The following is an 11,345-nucleotide window of genomic DNA, read 5'->3' on the forward strand; positions in this document are numbered from 1 at the left end:
TCACAGAACACCAAAAACCCTTGGAATAACTTGAGAAGAAGGTTACTTAGGTTCACTCTTATGAAATCGGCCTTTCCCTCTCTTTGTTTATGCACTTGTGCCATTTCATGAACCATATACCTCTTTATATAGTGTGGAGGATTAGGGTAACATTCATGTAAACCCTAATACCCATGACCTTTCATTTTCATAGGATCCATGGGTTAAAAACTCCATGGACTATCCATGAAAGCTTAGCCCAACCTAAATGAACTTGGCCCATCCTATATTTATAAGAGTCCATATTTAATTAGTTCATTTTGATCACTAAATTAATTCTAAATTAATTCTTGATCAATACTAATTAAATAATATGATTTCATATTAATATATTAGAACTTATAATATATTAATATAAATGAGAAGTATCCTTTTTCTCATTTTGTCTATCCAGTTGTTCCGATGCCATGCAACCCAAATGGACCATGCTACTCTCGGGTCCAGTAGATACCAATAATAGTAACAGGCTTAGACATCTAATCCAACATATTCAACACGGGTGTGCAGGTTATTTTGGCTTATGTGGTGGATATGCGTGTTGGGAATCAGGTTTCAGTTTTAGAGGTCCTAGTTGTCAAGTAGTCTGCCGATGTATTTTCGGAGGAGTTACCCAGTATGCCTCCTGAGAGGCAGGTCGAGTTCAGGATTGACCTCATGCCAGGTGCGGCCTCGATTGCCAAGGAAACGTACCGCTTGGCACCGCCTGAGATGCAGGAGTTGTGATCTCAGTTGCAGGAGCTGCTTGGCAAGTAGTTCATCAGACCGAGTAGTTCTTCATGGGGAGCGCCTATTTTATTCGTCAAGAAGAAGGATGGTTCACACCAGATGTGTATTGATTACCGGGAGTTGAACAAACTAATGGTGAACAACCGTTATCACCTTTCGCGGATTCATGATCTCTTTGATCAGTTTCAAGGTGGATCTTGGTTCTCCAAGATAGATCTGAGGTCCAGGTACCATCAAGTCAGAGTGAGAGAGGAGGACGTGGAGAAGTCCGCGTTCCGGACTCGTTATGGGCATTACGAGTTTGTGGTGATGCCATTTGGGATCACCAATATGCCTGCGGTATTTATGGATTTGATGAATCGAGTATGCAGGCCGATGCTCGATCATTCAATTATTGTATTTATTGATGATATCTTGGTATATTCCAAGACCAGAGAGCAGCATGAGGAGCATCTTCTAGAGCTCTTAGGGTTTTGAGGTGAGAACAACTTTATGCTAAGTTCTTGAAGTGAGAGTTTTGGTTACAAGAGGTTTAGTTCCTTGGACACCGTGTTAACCAGGATGGGATATTGGTCGATCCGGCCAAGATCGAGGCTGTGATGCAGTGGGAGGTTCTGAAATCTCCCTCAGATATCAGGAGTTTCTTGGGATTGGCAGGGTACTATCAGAGATTTATTTAGGATTTCTCCAAGATTGCATTACCCCTCAGTCATCTGACGAGGAAGGAGTTGGATTTACGATGGGGCTCTGAGCAGTAGTTAGGATTTGATAGCCTTCAACAGATATTATGTGAGGCCCCGATTTTGACCCTCCCAGAGGGAATTGAGGATTTCATGCTATTTTGTGATGCTTCCATCAATAGTTTGGGGTGGTCCTCATGCAGAGAGAACATGTGATAACATATGCTTCACGACAACTGAAGCCGTATGAGACGAGGTATCCCACGCATGATCTGGAGTAGGGGGCAGTGGTTTTTCCCTCAAGATTTGGAGGCTTTGTCTTTATGGGGTCCTCTGTACTATCTACACGGATCACTAGAGTTTGAGGTATATTATGGATCGGTCGAACTTGAACATGAGGCAGCACAGGTGGCTGGACAAAGTCTAGGATTATGACTGCGAGATCCTTTACCATCCGGGTAAAGTGAATGTGGTGGCAGATGCGTTGAGGCACAAATCGACTAGGTCTTCATATGGGATATCGTGTATGATGATTTCAGTGGATTCTCCGCTTTTGGGATTGATTGGGGAGGCTCGGGCCGAGGGTGTTCTGGAAGAGAATTGGAAGATAGGTCAAGGGTGAAATCGAACAATTTGTTCCAGATAGTCGTGGATTGTTGACCTGTTGTGGTCGGGTATGGGTTCCTATGTCTTGTGGGGTCAGACAAATTGTGTTGGAGGAGGCTCATTAGTCTCGTTTTTCTATCCATCTGGGGGCCACCAAGATGTATCAGGATCTAAGATTGAGTTATTGGTGGTCATGCATGAAGAGATAGATGGCTTGGTACGTGGAGAGGTGCTTGACCTCCATGATAGTCAAGGTCAAGCATCAGAGGTCGCATGGCAAGCTGCAACCTCTGGAGGTTCCCATGTCGAAATGAGAGAAAATTTTGATGGACTTCATCACCAAGTTGTTGAAGACGACAAAGGGTTTTGATGCTATTTGGGTCATTATGGATCGATTGACCAAGAGTGCCCACTTTCTGGCAACTCGGGAGAGTTCTTCGGCCGAGAAGTTGGCCGATGTGTATATTCACAAGATCGTTGCTCACCATGGGTTCCGGTCTCTATTGTTTTAGACAGTGACGTTCGGTTCACCACCCGTTTTTGGCAGAAGATTCATGAGGAACTGGGCATGAGGTTGCACTTCGGCACAGGTTATCATCCGCAGATTGATGGCCAATGTGAGCGGATGATACAAACCCTTGAGGATATGTTGCGGGCCAGTGGCATTGATTTTGGTGGGAGCTGGTACTACACATACCTCTTGCGGAGTTCTCCTACAACAATATTTTTCATTCCAGCCATGGTGATCCGCCTTTTGAGCTCTTGTATGGACGGAGATGTCGTACCCCAGTTTGCTGAGGTGAGGTTTGTTACAGGGTTATGGGGTGAACCGAGTGGTCCTTCAGACTACGAATAGGATTTAACAGATTAAGTAGCGGTTGGAGACTGTTTAGAGTCGAAAAAAGAGTTATGCCGACTGGCGCCGATCCGAGTTGGAATTTTAGGTCGGCGGCATGGTGCTACTGAAAGTCTTACCTTGGAAATGTGTGATTCACCTCAAGTAGAGGTGGAAACTGGGTCCCCGATATATTAGGCCATTTCAGGTTATTGCTAGGGTTGGCAAGGTCGCTTATAGATTGGATGTTCCTAAGGAGCTCAATCAGATTCACAACACTTTCCATGTTTCGTAGCTACAAAAGTGCCTGAATTATGTTGAGAGGCCGGTAGCTATTATGGAAAGGAAGGTAAAGGTTTTGCATAGCAAGGAAGTACCTTTGGTAAAGGTACGATGGTAGCACCAGAGGGGCTCTAAATGGACCTAGGAGTTGGTGGCTATGATGCGGGAGCATTACCCGGATTTGTTCACTGTAGCATACTTTGAGGACAAAGTATAGTTCAAGTGGGGGAGATTTGTAACACTCCGATTTCTAGGTATGAGATTTATTTCTTTTATGCATGATTTTCCTATGAAACACGGCGTGTTGAGGAACTTCTGGGCAGCGTGTTTTTTGGACCAACACCGTATGTTGGTGGGCAAACACGACATGTTGGCGGTTGGTTGAGAAAACCCTAATTTTCAAGATTTATATTGAGATATGTTTTTGGATACTCTGATTTTTATGACTATGTTTAGAGATATGATTTGTATGACTTGTGGTTTAGAAAAATGGTCTTTGAAAAATAAAAAAAATTACTTTGATATTTTGGATGTTACACTTGACTAATTCCCAATGAGCTTTCCCCCGATTGCTTCGAACCACCAAAGAAGTAGCAATACGTTTGGACTGATCACGATAGAACGCATACAAGAATTTCTCAATGTAGTGAGACATGCATAACCATCTTGCTATTTTATCCCTCTGGACCTCCGTCCTTGTTAACTTCTTTTCAACTCCTAAATCGTTCATCAGAAACTCATTCTCCGTAAGCTTCTTCAAGTTGTCTGTCTTGGCATCAACATTACCAGACATTTCTTCCCTTGGTTGTTCAAGGGATTCCTCACGTCTATGTTTTTCCATGCTACCCTGTTGTTTCTCATTTATCACAAAACTATATGGGACTTCTGTTTCAAAAGCCACCTTCTGGCTAGCACCCTGATTATTCCCCAAAGCTCTTGTACCACCTCCTGTTTGGTTACACATAGCAGATTTAAAGGTCACATGTCCCTTAACAAAAAATTTTGGGGTCTTTCCTTCTTCTGTACACCATATATGATGATCTTTCCCTCCATATACATATCCCGGAAATATGCACTTCATCGCCCTCAGCTCTAGTTTACCATCATTCACACGAGCATAAGAAGGGCATCCAAATATTCGTAAACTATAATTATCACAGGGTTTCCCATACGAAACACCTTGAGGAGTCTTACAATTAGTTATAGTTGATGGAGATCAATTCGCCAGATAGCAAGCAGTGTTGACTGTTCCCCCCCCCCCCCCTAGAATAGCTCGATAAATCACCAGATTATCGCATGCATTGAGCATGCTCCATGAATGTTTGGTTCATCTGTTCTGTTACTCCAACCCATTTTCTGTTCTGAGTGACTTGACTTGGTTCCTGGTATGTTTTTCAGCCATAGTCTTCTATTCCTTGAACCGCACAAACACTTCATCTTCTTCCTTTATCTTCAAAAAGTACACCCATGTATTCCTTGAGTAATTGTCGATAAAAGTCACAAAGTAATGACATCCACCATAATACTTCACAGGAAAGGGCCCCATAGATCTGAGTGAACACACTCTAGGATCTCCTTGCTTAAGTGTTGAACCAAGCTGAACTTCACCCTACGTTTTATCTTTTGAACACAAGCTTCACCATGTTTAGCATTTCCAATTGCATCTCCACCAAAATTTTAATTCTAAGACAAAACTGCAAAATTGGTCCCTATGGTCTTCAAAAAACTTTGGATGGGGTTCAAAATCTTTCCCACTTACATAGAAGGTCCAAAATAAAGGTTTTTCCATATTTTGGGTCCATGGTAAACTTGAAATGACATTTTTGCCCTTTCAATTTCTTTTCTGCTTTTTATTTTTATTTTAATACATTGTTAATTTAAAAATAAAAGAAGAATAAAAAACAATAAAAGGCCCACCCACCTCAATATTACCCTCTCAACCCCGCCCCCCCTTCCCCTTCACCCGTCAGTCAAACAAGCACTTCACATATACATACACATGCCTCAACTAAAACACATACACACACACACAGACACCTGCAACTCAAAAAAAAACACCCCTGTAACTCTCTTGTTTCCACCACTAATCCCTTGTTGAACCACCTCCACCTCCATCACTCTTCTTTCTCCCAAACCCAACCCCATAGGCGGTGATTCAGTGATTATTGTTCACAATTGGTATTCCATATTCCATATTTCCTCTTGCAATCGATTGTATGTGGTGAAGTTTTATGTGATATGGCAGCATGCAGACGAATAATATATGGTATAACTCACATCTACAATTATCATCTGATTCTAAATCGGTATTACCTCTTCCCTCTTTCCTTTAGTAATTGATTGCAGGTGGTGTTGGCTGTGATCTGGTGGTCATATTTCTCTCAACATGATCAATAGGATCAAGACCCAGTTCATCTCATCCATCTGAATTGAATCATCAAGGAAACAATTTTGATCAACATTCACTCTTCGGTTAAGACATCCAATTCAACAAAATCAAAATCTCATTCAAGCAAATTTCAAGCTCGTCAAATCGAATCGGTTACCATTGAAAACATTACTAACTCGATTTGCAAATCCATTACGATATTTCAAAGCATCACCAAATTGACATGGTGATATTTATTCCAACAACATGTCCACTTCGATTCAACCCAATAAACACAAACTAGAACTTCAGATCAAATATAGGGTATCAAAATTGTGGGTTTTTTCAAATGTAGTGAAAAGGTTGAGGGTTTTTTTGAAAAAAAAGAGTGAATTTTTCGGTGAAAAAATACAAGATTTATAAATAATAATAATTTTAAAAACCATAAAATATAAACTATTTTATGAGATTAATCCATACTGTAAATTTAAAACCTATAGATTTAGATGGGGTCATGCAGTCAACATCCCTATATATATATATATATATATATATATATATATATATATATATATATCTACCTTTCTTAATAAATGAAACATAAACATGCCACATGACGTTTTTCTACTACTCTAACATGCCACGTGGCATGTCCTGGTAGATCTTTCCCTCTAATTCCCTTCTCTATCCTCAGTTCATCATTAATCAATAAATTAATTCTCATTGTAACAACATCATATATTATCCCTTTGATTGAGGAAATGGGTTACACATTCAATTTTATATCCTTAATCTTTCGCTACTTTCCTTATCATATTTAATTTTGAATCCTGATTTTCTCCGTTTGCGCACCTATCACTCAAAATTTCCTCCTTTTCGGCTTCGCCTATATCTAGTGTCTTCTGAATTTTTCTACTTCTCTGCTTCATCTTTTACTGCTATTTCTAAACGCAGTGTTGCAACCTCCATCTACAAATCGCAGCTTCCATCCATGCTTCTCATTTCCGATTCTGAACAACTTCAAGAAATATTGTATTTTATGATTTTCATAGTGTCAATGTTTTTTATTCTACTTAATTTGATTATGTTAAGGTAATTTTTGTTCACTTTTAGGATTAGCTATTTTATATTAGGTTCAATGATAATTTTTTGGGGTTTATTTGTTATTTTTGTGATTTATGTCTTTGCTTATTAAATATATGTTAGCATAAAAATGTTAGATGCCATCATTTTATTTTGAATATTATTTTTATTGGGTTCCTGTTTCATTTAGTCTTGATTTATTCTTTTTCACTTTTAAATGACAATTTGCCTAACTGGTTGAATATTGTGTTTCTACGGCTAATGTTTCATTTACTCTATATTTTCTTTATGATATTAATGTTGTTTGTTTTATCTAGGATTTTACTTTACTATATTAGACCTTATCAGATATGAAGATGAATGGTATGTGTTCATCTGTATGACCTCCAAATGTTCGATGAATTGTATGGAAAATCAGTTCTATCTCAGGCTTCAAAATTGAATGAGAAGGAAACTTTAACTACAGAATTCTAAAGAATTGGATTAAACTGAAGATGTTGTAGTTGGACCTGCTAAAACTATAAGGACTTTCATTGAGGTAGTTCTAGCATGATTTTGTTAATATTTCAAAAACAACTTAAAATGGAAGCAATCAGCCTTCCTCATAGGTAGATATTTATTGGAAAAAGTTAAATGTTATGATCTGAAGCTTTTAAACAAAATCATAAAGAGTGATTACTTTGCCATCTACAAATCCAAAGTTAACTTTGATGTTTGTACTAAACTGTTATAACCCATTTTGCTCCCTTCTGAATCTCTTTGAATCAATCTACTTTGGGAAATACTAAATTCGAGTATTAGGGTTTGTATCTTCTCTGCATTAAGTCCTATACCGATAATGAGTAAAGTGTTGTTTATATAAAGATGACCACCTGACGTATAGACTGAAGAAGGTGATATACTAACATATAATTTCTTATCTAGGTCTCCAAGATTCAATGGCGCAATGTTTCAAGATCATATTAGAAGTGCTTAGTTACAAGTTGATAATAAGAAAGGCCTCTAAGATGCAATACTAGTTGAGATTGAAACCAAAAGGGTGAGAAAAGAGAATTTTTGAAACATTTGTTATCATTTACTTTAATAAAATTAGAAGTTTTATTCATCGATTTATTTTATTGATGCTTTTTATAATTGGAAAAACTGAAAGGCGATAACCAGTCATTAAATGTAGCCAATTTGGAAGAGATGGTTACCCGGTGGTTAGTTAATGGTTATAGTTTCATAGACTATTAGGTAATGACCTGATTTTTTTTGTGTTTTTTCATGTATGATTATTTTGTTTGAGGTATGTTGAAGAGTGAAAAAGAAACTGGAGGAGAATGTCAGTTGGTTCTGACAAAAAGAGTTCGGTTAAACCTCAAACGTATGAAATCAAAATGTACTTTCATTAATTATTATGAGTGGATCGTGATGATCCGAATAAAGTATTTATACATCTCACACTTGAATTTTTCTCTAAACAGATAGCCTAATTGCAGCTTAAAATTTTATACACAATATCTCTCTATATGTTTTCAGATATATAGTTATTTTTGTTCACATATGTTTAAAATTATTTATTATTTTGTTTCATTTGAAATTTGAGGCATGTGATTCTAAAAGAAATGTTGTTGTTGGAAATATAGATAAGGAGGTAATAATATATATTATAATTAGTTATTAATAGTTATGCGTTGATAAAATGTGAATTACATATGCCATATATGATGTTGTCATCGGTTTTACGGGTTTACTCAGTCAAATTGGTTAAAATGGCGTTCTCTTTTCCCTTTGGTTATATGCACATTTGGTATAATTTTGTTTGTTACAACATTTTACTTTGGTTTGAGTTGTAATGTATGTATCAAACTATGTTTTTAACAATATACACTAATATGTTCTTTTTCAAATATTGTTTCGAATATATGTTGTTGAAAATATTAATTGGAATATACTTTATAGAATATCAATTGGAATACCATTTGCTTTTTAGATGTTTGCCAATGTAGTTTTCTTTATTTGTTAATGATTGTTGCCTGCAAACCTGTAATCAATATTACATTTTTTAAATTTTCAATGTTATTTTACTTTGTCAATCGTGTTGTACACAGGTTATAACCTAGTATACAAGATCCGCCTTCTTGTTGATTTCTTCGTGACTAAGCATTGAGAATAGTCTATTAAAGACCGGCTTTCTTATCAATGAGTTGACCAACGAACTCCATATCCTCAGTCCTGAAACCAGCTAACCTCGGTACTCATGGATGTCATGAACCCGTTTCCAACTAATCAGTGGATACAAGAGTATCCCACCACAGGGATCACTCAATCCGGTGGTGAACCCTCTGATGATACAAGCATAGCAGTCCATAGAGATTCGAGCCAAGGAACCATTGGCCAGACTGGTCCAAAGCTAATACGTAAGAAGTCAAGAGCTTCCCGGAGAGCACCAAGCATTATCCTGAATGCTAGCCTGACTGACTTCAGGGCCTTGGTTCAACAGATGCGATAGTGGAGTTAACATGGGTTCAGCTTTGGTTTTGGATCCAGTTGTTAATTTACCAAAAGGTCCTCTCAACATAGACTTTGAAAAAAAAGATATAAGTACTGGAAGTTCATCCTGGTACTCATACTTTGATAATCAGGTGAGCTCAACTCTCCAAGGTGAGCAAATGCAATCAGTTGGTGGCTTTGATTTGCAGGTTGGCTATGGAATGGAGAATGCTTTTGATTTTTCTGCATAAATAGTCCTTATACTTTAGTTTTATACATATTAGGCTCAAAAATATAAAATTTTAACTATGAACCCCCCTGTTCCCTAATTTTTATACAAATTATATTTTCTCCCCCGCCCCCACCTCCCCCCAAAAAAATGAAAGATTGAAGCTCCGCCAATGAATTTATTGATGATTCAACTTTAATGGCAACATGAAGAGATGGTGTCAGCCATGAGTATCCTCTTTAAAGTTGTTGAATGTTTAAGTGTTTATTATTATCGATATGTTGTTTCATTGATTTTTTTTCATTTTTTTATCTATGTAAAATTTTCTTTAACGAGCCTAATTAAGCAGTCCAGTTTAATTAGCTCAGTTTTATTAGTTTAATAACTAAGGATATCATTCACTATTAGGACACACAGCTGCTTGAACAGAAATCAGTCGAGATCGAAACATTGGGAAAATGAATTATAAGCCCAACGAAGTTTCCAAACTGTTCAAAAAACCCCAATTATGTTTTGTTTGTTCAAGAAAACCCAACAAACTTAACATTCTGTCTAAAAAACCCAAATAACTTACACTTCTCATTTAGGGTCAATCGGCTAATAAAAGTCAACGAATGACACGACTTATGAAGTGTAATTAAATATCGAAAAATGACCAATGAAGTTTCAAAATTGTTTAAAAAACCCAATCATGTTTTGTTTGTTGAAAAAACTCAACGAACTTACGTTTTTTTTTTTTAAATTCTCATTAGAGGCAACTAGATTCATTAGGTATAGAACTAGTTGGCAAATAACACGACATTATATTTAATGACATTGAATAAACAGATTAGAATTTCCCTTTATATATCGATTTAGGGCTTGGAGAAGAGAAAAACGAACGACGTCTGTGTTCGATATCTTGTAATAGCTACTTCTTCTTATTTCTCTTAATCGTTGATGTCCAACTCAAGATTACAAAGAAGATATTTGATGATGCAAACTCTTGTGGATGTACGTAGACGCCCTTCTCGGATTTGGACGTCTAGAATGGAGGATCATCCAGAGATAATATTTCGGGCTTGTTCGAAGTGATGGGTAAGTGTAATTGAAAGCTTTATCATGTTCATTTTAATAAGTTTTTGTTTTTGAAAGAAACCAAACAAATAGATAGAATATGGACATGATAAAGCTTTCAATTACACTTACCCATCTATTCGAACAAGCCCCAAACTTTTTTCTCTGGATGATCCTCCGTTCTAGATGTCCAAATCCAAGAAGGGCGTCCACATCCACAAGGGTTTTCATCATCAAATATCTTCTTTGTAGATCTTGAGTTGGACATCAACGATTGAGAGGGAAAATAAGCAGTAGCTATTACAAGAGATCGAACACAAACATCGTTCGTTTTTCTCTTCTACAAGCCTTAAATTAATATATAAAGGGCAATTCTAATTTATTTATTCCATGTCATTAAATATAATGTCATGGCATTTGCCAACTAGTTGTATATGTAATGAATTTGGTTGCCTTTAATGAGAATTGAACGAAAGCGTAAGTTCGTTGAGTTTTTTTCAACAAACAAAACATGATTGGGGTATTTTGAATGGTTTTGAAACTTCGTTGGTATTACAGATCATTTTCCGATATTTAATTACACGTCATAAGTCATGTCATTAGTTGACTTTTATTAGCCGGTTGATCCTAAATGAGAAGTGAACGAAAGTACAAGTTAGTTGGACTTTTTTAGACAAAAGGTTAAACTCGTTGAGTTTTCTTGAACCAACGAAACATAATTGAGTGTTTTGAAAGGTTTGAAAACTTCGTTGGGCTTATAAGTCATTTTCCCTCGAAACATTTAGTTGTCCAGTGTAGTATTGTTTTTAATACCTTATTTTAGTACACGAAATTAGGTTCATATACATTATGCACGATAAAAAGTTGATCTAAATACTACAAGAAAACAGAGCTATTAACGACATCTATCCCAACGATGAAAGTCGTCGCTAAAAGGCAAGCTATGCCGACGACTTGTCGTCGCCA

The 11,345-nt window shown here is 37.0% G+C and overlaps 1 pseudogene; it reads left to right on the top strand.

Moving 5' to 3' along the window:
- The first annotated feature begins 8,861 nt into the window (after positions 1-8,861).
- LOC145060497 (uncharacterized) lies at positions 8,862-9,345 on the top strand (annotated as a pseudogene).
- Positions 9,346-11,345: the final 2,000 nt, after the last annotated feature.

Source organism: Lactuca serriola, chromosome 6 (genome assembly GCF_051521515.1).
Source record: "Lactuca serriola cultivar US96UC23 chromosome 6, Lser_US96UC23_V15, whole genome shotgun sequence".
In the NCBI taxonomy this organism is placed as follows: domain Eukaryota; kingdom Viridiplantae; phylum Streptophyta; class Magnoliopsida; order Asterales; family Asteraceae; genus Lactuca; species Lactuca serriola.